This window comes from Ictidomys tridecemlineatus (assembly GCF_052094955.1).
Source record: "Ictidomys tridecemlineatus isolate mIctTri1 chromosome 12 unlocalized genomic scaffold, mIctTri1.hap1 SUPER_12_unloc_6, whole genome shotgun sequence".
Classification (NCBI taxonomy): domain Eukaryota; kingdom Metazoa; phylum Chordata; class Mammalia; order Rodentia; family Sciuridae; genus Ictidomys; species Ictidomys tridecemlineatus.
In genome coordinates, this window is record NW_027520964.1 from 528550 (window position 1) to 539471 (window position 10922).

The 10922-nt window shown below is 49.5% G+C and overlaps 1 long non-coding RNA gene across 1 annotated transcript; it reads right to left on the minus strand.

The window, feature by feature from the left end:
- Window positions 1-442: 442 nt before the first annotated feature.
- LOC144372353 (uncharacterized) lies at window positions 443-2421 on the minus strand. The gene is made up of 3 exons (XR_013432368.1): window positions 2340-2421; window positions 904-1019; window positions 443-737 (listed from the first exon to the last, which is right to left on the minus strand). It is a non-coding gene; the product is annotated as an uncharacterized LOC144372353 (long non-coding RNA).
- Between the last annotated feature and the right edge of the window lie 8501 nt (window positions 2422-10922).

A 10922-nucleotide genomic window follows, 5' to 3' on the forward strand; every position in this document is an offset into this window, starting at 1 on the left:
CTGCACATCCATAGAAATTCTTCCCAGAACCCCTTTAGCTCCATATTTACATACATGCAAAGGCTAACATTCCGAAGCTTTGGCATGACCCCCCAGGTGATCCCGACCCCAAATTCCTACACCTAGTCATGCTAAGGAGGTTCTCTTCCCTGCCACCAGGAACACATCCCCTCCTACACATGTGACAAATCACTGCCACCTCCTCTGCTCCAACCTCACTCATTGAGAATACCAAGTTCTAGGCACTGCAGCCTACACCCTAGACATATCTCTGCCTTCATGTGTCCACAGCACTTCCGTCTGCACTTCTGGCCTGCAAATGCAAAACCCACAATACACAGGCCCACTCACCACTGGAGATGGGCATGCTGAGGCTCTCCCTCCTCAGGTCAAGCCCTTAAGACAGACCTCTCTCTTCTTTATTTCCCACCACAGCCCCAGGGTTGGCTGTGTCTCCTGCCTTCCGCTGTGTGGACACCCAGAGGCAGCCCTGCTGTCGGGCTTACCAGGATGCACTTTGTCTCCCTCAGGCTCTGTCCCTCTAGGAGGACGTGAACAAAGTGGCTGTCTTCCACCTGCTCGCTGGAGTGAAGCAGTGAGGAGCTGCTACTGGTGACTTTTCTCATGCAGCACTCATTGCTTTGGGTGGCCTGGGGCAATTATCCTGCAGCCACTGCAGAGCTGCTGCTCACAGCTGCTGGGGTCCTGGATGCCACTGCCACAGAAGGCTCCAAGAACTGTGGGGGATGACAACATCAGCAAAGCCCAGCAACTGCACCCCACCCAGCCTGGCAGTTGGTTCTGTGGGCATTCTACAACATCCATCCAGAACCTGAGGTTCTTGTCCCCTTGGAGGATGTGGAGTGGCACCAGGAATAAAGACTGAAGAAGGTGGCTGTTTACCTCATTTGGCTTGACCGTCAACGACTTGCTGGCAGCTGTTTCCCGAAGAATAAAGTTATAATCCACTCCTCCATCCAGGTCGTAATATACTTTCCCATCAGCAGGGATCCTCAGCTCTGGAGAGGCAGGGGCAGAGGCATGGTAGGTGACAATCAAGGAATATACTACCCAACATCCCCCACAACTGAGAACCTCTGCCAGCTCACGTCTCACACACAGACCTGAGAGCCCCCGAATCCAGCTACTGTTCCACCAAAGACTCCCCACTGATTCCTCCCTGAGGACCCTCTATGCACAGGAGGTCCACTACAGGAACACCTTTCAAGGAAATAGCCCCTTGTACCCCAGACCCTCTTAGTTCATGTTGGACCCACCAAAGACAAACAGCTAGACTTTGTATCTGGATTGGTCCCCAAAGACTCATGTGTTCAAGGTTTTCTCCCCACTGCAGCAATGATCACAGGTGGGTTTGGGGAAAAGCACTTGATGGTGGGTGCCTCCACCTTGCCAGTGGATTCATCCACTCATACAAAGCTACACTAATTTGAGGGTGTGGTTTGCAGGTGTGTTGAGCGTGGGTGGAGGATGTCCACAGCAGGGCTGTGCCATCCAGAGCAATATATTTCTCTTGAGTTCCCCACTTCTGCATTTCCTCCTCATGAGTATAATTCTCATTCACATTTTTAATCAATTTATTGTTATACTTCTTGTTTGGCTTGTGTTTCTCCTTCTTGTTCTTGTTCTTCTTCATCTTCTCCTCATGCTTCTTCTAATAGTCATCTTGACCTTCTTATTCATGGTCTCTTCCTTCAACTTATTTTCATTTTTCTATTCCTCCTTCTCCTCCTCCTCATCCTCCTCCTCGTCCTCCTCCTCGTCCTCCTCTTCCTCCCCCTCCTCATCCTCCTCCTCCTCCTTCTTCTTTCCTCCCTCCCTCCCCCCCTCTCTCTCTCCAAGAAGGGTTTACAAGCTGTGAAGGGTTCTATTCTACCACACACTTCTCTCTAGAAATGGCCTCTGGTCCTAAGTGGACTCAGTTTGCAAGGAATAGAAAGATTGGAAGCCAGAAATGATTGTTCATTGAACTGCTTTTCTCATGTACTCGTCTAGGTCAGGAAAGGCTGCCAAAGTAGGCATCCTGTGGTTGTCTGTCTTCTTTAACACAAGACAAAGAAGCCTGTGTTCTTGGCCCCTTGTGGATAATAGCTTTGCAATGCCTCCTCAGGCCAAGGAAAGAACACATGATAGGCAGGTCCACAGCCCCTGGAGAACATGAAGAACCTGCAGATTTATGCCCCATCATTACACTTTGTTTTGTGCACAAGTCCCACCATACTCTTCCTGGGCATTGGGTCAATGCACACTGTGTTTTGGCTCCCAGTTATCCTGAGCCCACTGTGACTCACTGCTCCCTACCCTCTGATGGTTCCACTTACTCTGATGGTTCGAGACAATTTGCAGAAGTTCGTAGTTTTCTGGATCCTCCTGCTGGAGCAAGTGTGCATCTAAGGCCCTGCGAATGATGACTTGAGTGCTGTCCTGGCAGGTCACCTGAGCAGGGTTGGAGAAGGCTCATCAGAGAGGGAATTTGGGAGTAGCTACCCAGAGGACAGTGCTCAAGGACAATCAGAGACAAGAGAGCTCTCAACACAAGGGCACCATCTTGTTACCCTGCTACCTGAGGCCTTCATGTGATCATGTGGGGTCTTCCTATGAGCCTCTAGTCCAATCTTGGTACAAGAGTTTGCTTCAACCTGCTATGCCCTACAGGGACAAGGGAATAAGGACCAAGAGGCTTTGTACAGACACACTCTACTCCCATCAAGATGGGAGGAATGGTCCAGTGCACTTCCATATCCCTGCTTTGGTCTGGGATGCAGCTGCATTTTTGTGTGGACCAGGCACAAACCCTAGGTGTTTTGGTCCTGACAGCCAGGGCACAACACACACTAGGACTCTTTAATGATAGGCATGGAAGCTGCTGGGCTCGAGAGTGTCAGTGCTTGCTGGGGTGTCAGGAGGTTTGGTCTCAGCAGGTGCCGTGGTTCAACATGGCTCCCCTGGAGGTGGACACCAGAGTCTCATGATGGATACTCCACACCCAGGAAAATTCTGCAGAGAGAGCCGCTAAATCTCTATTCACATACATGCAAACTAGGACACTAATGGGCCTCTCCAAGGCACCCAGTTGTCTGTGACCCACACCTATCCACCCTAATCATTCTACAATGGCTCCCTTCCCTTCAACCAGCAACATATCCCCTCCCACACACAAGAAAATGACTGCCAACTCCTCTGCTTCAATATACTCCTCCTCAATACCACGGTTCAATATACTCCTCCTCAATACCAAGGTCAGTAGAGGATGGCCTGTACCCTCGATATTTCTCTGACCTCCTCTGAACCCAGCACTCACTCCTGCACTTCTGACCTGCACACCCCTAAACACGCAGGCCGACTCGCACCCAGACCTGGCATGCTGCTGCTCTCCCGCCTCCCTCTTCCTCATTTTATGCTCTCCTTCCTGACCTTCCAGAAGCTCTAGTTCAAGAAGACAGGCCTAGTCCAAGGTGTTTGCTGTGGACTCGGTCTTCCCCACTGTGGGCTCCCAGGAGACTCCCCTGCTCGAAGACTCACCAGGATGCTCTTATACTGTGTTGTCCTTTCATTTTCCAGGTAGACGTGAATGAGGCACCTGCCTCTCACCCGCCTGTTGTACTGGGGCCGTGGGGAGTACCGAGTGGAGACCCCTGATGTCCTGGACTCCAGCTCTGCCCCTTCCCTGGGAGAAGGCTCTGGCTCTGGGGTTGGCTGAGGAGCCGATACAGGAACTGAGCTTGTAGCTAGAGGAGAAAAGATGCCAACATGACTGCCTTGCCCTGACCTTCCCACAGACAGACAATACCCCTTCTGCCAGGAAGAACTCAGGCCCTTAGCCCACACAGGACCTCTTTGCAGACTGGGGTCACTTCCTGAATGGACAAAGGCTTATCCTAATTTCCAGCCCAACACCAGGCATACAGACTCCCTGCAGTGGAACAACAGTCGGACCTTTCCTCATATACCCTTAGGTACTCACCCCGGTCCGCCTGGCTCTCAGGCGCTGCCTGGCTTGATATGCCATCTTCAGTTGTGGCCAGGAGGTGGTATGTTTGATGCTCCAGGTACAAACCAACCAGCAAGAGCCCCATATATGGCAGCAGCTGCTGCAGACTCAGAGAGCCTGGAGGCTGATGGGAAGCCTCCGTGTAGAAGTTAATCCAGGTCCCCAGGAAGGAAGGTGAGGCACTGTGGGGAGGCAGGTGTGGAGTCAGCAAAACCCTGGCCTTGCCTTCGCCATGGCCTCCAGAGAAAACCTCTGACCCTACACTTCTGAACTGTCCCTGGTTCTGAACACACCAGTCCACCTCAGACTAGACACAGTGGCTGTACAGGCAGGGACAGGACAGGTTGCCACAGGCAAAGAACCTTCAACGAAGGAGCGTTAGATCCATGGTATGACCAGCTCTCCCCTCCTCTGGGCAGGCCTGACACTCTTCTTCCTCTTGGCTACGTGCTCTCCAACCTGGAATGCACCTTCCAGGAGTGTCTGTCCTCCTGCCCACTCTTCTCAGGGCTCAAGAGACACCTCCTCCCCTGGCGTGGGTTGCAATGCTACCTCATTCTCTGTGAGCTCTCACTGAGTGCCCCTGAGTAGCGGTGGACCTCTCTTTTCCCATGAGTGCAGACCACATCTCTGTGGCCCTGGGGGAGGACAGGGAGGTGTGTTGTGGGGGGATCCATTGTCCCAGGGGTTTCCCCAGTGGACCATGACTACCTACAACTCCCCGCCTTACCCCTCCTACTGTTGAAGCCCCACACCTTACACTGCAGGCAGAACACAGAATTGGGGAGAGCAGTCTTTCCTCAGCCTTCCCAAGTCAAATCACCTTGCAGGTCCCTATTCTGGAAACAGGAGCCCACCCTCTTGACCCCAAGCCAATTCTATGTTGAAGTTGGTCCAGGGGTCCACCATAGTCACTGAAGAGGACAACGTGCAGTTATGCCTCATGGAGTCAGGGATGCAGTCACATGTAGGATATGTACTCATGGCACCTGCGGTTTGAGGCTGACCCCCATGAAAAGGGACACAATGGTGGTCATTTGCACTCCATTTTTCACTGAATTATTAAATGTGACTGGAAACGTGTTTTCACACAGTGGGTGCTTTCTCCATGTTCATCAGTGAATGAGCCCAAACTGCTGATTCCCACATCTTTCTGGGTGTGGGAGCTGCCATGTCCAAAGCCTCTGTCCAGCTATGTCCCAGCTAGGATGCTCTGTCCCACTATGTATACTAACATGTCTTTATTAACCCAAAAGTGCTTTACCCAAGGCCCGAGTTTTGAGACGCCTCTGGCACAGATCTAAGTTCTTCAAGAAGCCAATATCACACCAGAAAGACCACCTGGCCTCGCTGAGTCCACCTGGGAATGAGCTCAGTGCACACCATTGAGCTGTGGTGCCAGGTGTGTGGGGACTCCTCCACAGACCTCTGTGGATCAGCTGGAGTCAGGATGGTTTCTCTGCCTAAGAGGGAAAGTTCACTCCCCTTGTAAGGCTGTGGCAGGCACCTCCAGGACTCGTCCCATTCGGGGCTGACATTCCACTATGAGTGTGGTCCTCTATCTCATTAGGTATCACAAACCTTTGGGTCCCTGAGAGGTACATGGCAGCCCCAAGACCCAGGCATGAGGGGGCTACACACTTGGGCTTGGTGGTCTGGTGCTTACCTTGGGAACAAGAGATCCAGCACCTGCTGGGTGGGGATGGAATCCCAGGAGATTAACCCCATGTTGCTGCTGAAATGTAGGTTCCTCCCACAAATGACAGGCAGGAGCTCATTCCTAAGCTGGTCCTGCCTGTAAGGTTCAAGGCTCTGTACCCTGAAGGGCTCATCCTTGTTCTGATTATTTTCACCCTGGGTTGGGACCAAGAATGGTTGGTTCAAAATGGAAATGGTGACAAACAGAAAAATGACTTGTGCCAATACACTAGAGTCAAAGCACAATGGGACAGTTCCCATCAGTACAACACACACACACACACACACACACACACACACACACACACACACACACACACATACACAGTCAGAATAGGAGTCCTGGGCTATTCATCAGGGATCAGACTAGAGGGCCTGCTGGGCTCACCTGCCCTGTGCTACTCACTGTTAGTCTTGAGCTCCTCTGCGACAATTGCCAGAGGATCTGGCGTCTAAGATGAAGCCTCACCCAGTGTATCCACAAAAGGGTTAGTTGGCCCCCCTGAGATTCCTGGGAGCCTGAGGCTCGGCATTGTTTGCAAGGACAGGGGAACATCCTTCTCACTCCAGTTTCTCTAACCAAATGAGCTCGGTCAGTTAAGTGGGTGCCTGGATACCAGGGTTCCATGTTCTGTTTGATCCATTGTCAAGGCAATGATGTCATTTCCTGTGCCCATACCTGAGCCTCTTTTCACATAAGACCACTTTCAAAAGCCCTATGGGCTGCTGATTTCTCCTCCATGCCTACCCATCTCAGGTGTGCATGTGTTCACCAACAAGTACCCAAATACCCCCACCAGCATCTGCCCTGCTTGGTGCCTCTAGAGTTCCAGCTTGGAGCCTTCAAAAATGCATTCACAACCAGTCCTTCCCTCTCAGCAGCCTTTGGACCCTGGTCCCATCATTGTGCAACTCATGGTGTGCCCAGTCTTTTCTGGAAAGTAGGGTAGCATCTAATCAGGGATTGGTGTCTCTGATTCATACATAGCATATGGTTTCTATGAAATCCAGTGAGGGAGCAGGAGTAACGAAGCTGATTGCACAGATGACCTCAGGGAATACTGACAGGCCAAATGAAAAATATGTTCCAGCTAACCATTGGTATTTGGGCTTCTCAGCCCAGTCCTGTTTTTAAAAAAGGTGCAGACGGGCAGTGTTCATTAAAAAAATGTCTACCATTTAAAAGTGGGTAATTTAAATGGCATCTAGTTACACATCTGCTAGAATGGTCTGGCAACATATGAATTTCATTCTAACAACAACAACAAAACATAGAAAAAAACATAGACATAAAGATAAAACCTTGTCTTCACCAGGATGCCTAGAAATAGGTTTTATTTGGCTCATGCAAATATCTTTCAATAGAACTTCTAATTTCTGAATGAACTCATTCAATTTTATAATGTCTGAAACCCTCTGTGAGCATGGGAAGCACTGCTGACAAGACACCAGAGGGCCAGAGCACTTGTGCCCCCTACAGGGGTGTCTCTTGGCTATCACCAAAGACCGTTCCCCTCCTGGGGCAGCTGAGAGCAAGCTGGGCCTTGGAGCAAGGATTAGTGTTTAGGTATAGACTATGCAAGCAAAGGACAATGTCTTTAATAAAACTAATATAAAAAAGTCACATTGAAAAATTTTTAAAAAGAAGAAGAAAATAAGGTCAAGTAGAGGAACGCGCAGAGGCATCCAGGGGAAGCCCATTTTCACAGGAGAAAATCCCCCAGTGAAAAGCATCAGAATAGATACCAAGAAAAATACCAACAAAAACAGTGTGCTCCCACTATGTATCTACTCCACATGCAAAAGTTAGAAAGCTAGATAATACAATCCTGGCCACAGGTAGAGCTATTCAGAAGAGCCACCTGGAAGTGCTTAGTCAAAGAAGTAAACATGCACACTTTGATCTAGAAATGCCACCTGTGTGTAAACCAGGTGGTGCTTAAGCAGTTTCACAAGGGGACATGCACAGGGAAATTTATCCTCAGGTTCCTTATAGAGTTGTCTGTGCTTACAGAAGGTTGAGGGCTGTCAGGGTGCCCACAATTGGGAAAGTGAAATGCTTAAAAGGTAATGGATGCCAACCTGGATATATTAATAGAAATCAATGAAAAACAATAGATTTACATGACAGTAAAATCCCTGAGTTCAAGTTCTTGCTAGCCTACCTACCAACAATCATGCTTGGTTAAGACACTGACATACTTCAAGGCAAAAAAAGGAGAAAATATAATGTCATTATTACTTTTCTTAAAAGCAAATAAGGAAATGGTAATATTTACCCAGCCATGACCTGTTATGCATAATATGTGAGATTATTGTGGACATGTTGGTAAATGATGATCTACTCAGATACGTTCCGTGACTCACCAAATGCAAAGGTCCATGAAGAATTACCGTCTCTACACATGAATTCATCGTCAAAAGCCTTGAGACAACAGGGGCTTCACAAAATGGCTTCTTGGCCAACTTGATGAGTGCGTCCTCGGACAATGCTTCCACCTGAAAGATGTCACCAACTTGTTCTCATTTACATTTCCACAGTGCCACAAAAAAGAAACAAAGTCTGATACTCTATTGAGTGAATCCTCAAGTGGACCAAACACCATACTTCCTTCCATATTTTAGAATTAACAAATGCAACTTCAACTCAATAACTTGCATTAGGCAACATGCAACCACAACCTTCCCCTGAGCCAGGGAAGCTGACCCCTCTCTGAATTCAGGAGGTCCTGGCCCCACCAGTGTAAACACGAAGTTGACACAAACCTGGCACTTTGATTCTGTGAATTATGGTCAGGACTGATGAGTCAGCTTTGTTGGGATAACTGCTAAAGGAGGACTGTGTATCCCTTAATTTTCTAGCCGATGGCCTCTGGAAAGAGCCATTTATCCTGGTTTAAGGCCTTCCTTTTAACGTGTGCGGCCTATTCTCAGCCATAGTGGCCTCTTGTTTTCTTTACATTTAATGTTTCATAAAAGCAAATGGCTCCGAAGCCCCTGAGACAGGTGAATGTCCCTGTTAGCTGCCTGCATTTGGAATTTATCAAAGATCTTTACACGGAGACTCTTTTCTGTCAATTCCAATCTTGAATCACAGAAGTGCTCCTCACAGGGGAGGACACTAGGGTGGCCTCTCCATGCTGTCCCCTACCTGTGTGTATGGCAGGCTCCCTGGGGCACCTGAACACCTGGGGCAGCTGTGCAGGAGCTGGGAGGGGGAGCTGAAGCGGGGCTGGCAGGCTGGCTTGTTCACCCACTTTGTCTCCAAACTTAGGAAGCTAGACCTGGAAGGTGTGCATGGGGAGTAGGTTTTCTGAAGCTCTCTTATTTAAGGCTGCGATTTTTCCTGGGGCCATCCTGGACCGAACCCTAACCACCTCCCTGCCCCCTGATTCTGCCTCAGCTTTCATCTGACCCAGGTGCTGCCCCCTAGGGGAGCCTGGGGAAGCTGCACCTGTCTCTCTCCTTGGTTCCTCTTGGGAAAGGAAGGCTGCACCAGGGTAGCAGAGGCAGATGAATTCCAGCTCTGCTAGAACCTTCCTGGGTGAGGAGTGGTGTGTGTTGGGGATGCTGAGAAATAAAGTGTCTCCGGTAGGGCCCTAAAGAGGATCGCACTCGTTTCGCTGAAATGCGGGTGACAGGGTCTCTCTCTCCCCCCAAGGCAGGATCTTTGTCTGGGTTTATGATGTCGTCATTCTAATCAACGCCATGTTAATTGCCCTGGATGAGAAGAACCCCTTCATCTCCTAGCCGAGTGGCTTTTCCTTTCTCTGTAGTTCTTGAGATCCTCCTGAAGTTGTACACGCATGAGCCCAGAGCCTATTTTGAAAGGAAGCAGTTCTGGAACTGGTGAGTGTGTGTCCTAGGGAGGGGACAGGGGACTTCCTGTCACAGTTCAGAGACATGGCTGCAGGTCTCCAAGCTCCACCTGTGTAGAGGCATCTTATAATGAGCTCTTGGAGGGGAACCCTCTGTGTGGGTAAAGGCCGAACTTCCCAAAGTCAATTTGAACTGTCTAATTAAAATGAGAACCACAGACCTTGACATCCTGGAGTTGGGAAGGATCTTTAAAAGAAGGAAGCCCAATGTTTTTCTCTACTTTCTCACAATACTTCTTTTTTTTAAAAAAAATTTTGTTCTTTTTAGTTATAAATGACAGTACAGTGTATTTGGACCTATACATACATGGAGTATAATCTCCCATTCTTGTAGTTGAACTTGGTGGTATGGAGTTCCACTGGTCGTGTATGCATATATGAACTTAGGAAAGTTACGTCCGATTCCTTCTACTGTCTTTCCCATTCCCAGCCCCTCCCTTCCCCCCACTCTGCCCTGTCCAACCTGGTGATCCACCCCTATCCCACCTATGGTCACTCACAATACTTCTGACACCAAGTATGTGTTATTTTTTCTCACACCTACCAACTGTCCAACTCTCTGGTCGTCAATTTTGTGTCCTGCAATTCAATCAAATTTGGACACAATTTGTCCACAGTTAGTATCAAATACCACAGGTTGAGGGCTGAGCCAAGACTGAGGACAGTCCCCAAGACTGTCCTCTCTCCAGACACCAACTGCATGTCCACATTAACACCTGTGCTGCTGACTGATCGCCTATAACTCAGAGGTGACCAGAAAAACACTTCGGTTACTAGATTTCTGGTTGTTGTACAAGGGTACAGCTCAGGTCAGCCAGACTGAGAGGTACAGGGTGCAGGAAAAGGGGTGCACAGCTCCCATACCCTCTCCAGGTGTGCCCTTCCATGCCCCTCAGTAACCCAGAAGCTCCCCCAACACTATTGTTTTTTTTTTTTTTGTGGAGGCTTCGTTATGTGTGCATGACGGATTACACATTTGCCATTGGTCATCGACCCAATCTTCAGCCCCTCTGCCCTCCCCAGAGGTAGGGGGCAAGGATGAGGGTGGGGCTGGAAGTTCTAGCTCTCTGATCCCCTGGTAGGTTCCCCTGTGGATTCACATCCCCATCCTGAGGGGCTTTCCCAGGGCGACCTCATTAAGCTCAGGTGGGGTTGAAAAAGGGCTTGTGATGAATAGCGAAGGATGCTCCTTCCACCTCTGTCACTTATCGCTGGAGAGACAGGGCTCTTAGGCGTTCAGGTCTTGAGACTAGGGATGAAGGCCAGGCATCCTAGAACATCATGGCCAAGGAGGCATTTCCTTTGGCAGCTTCCTTGGCCCGCTCCCTAACCTCACT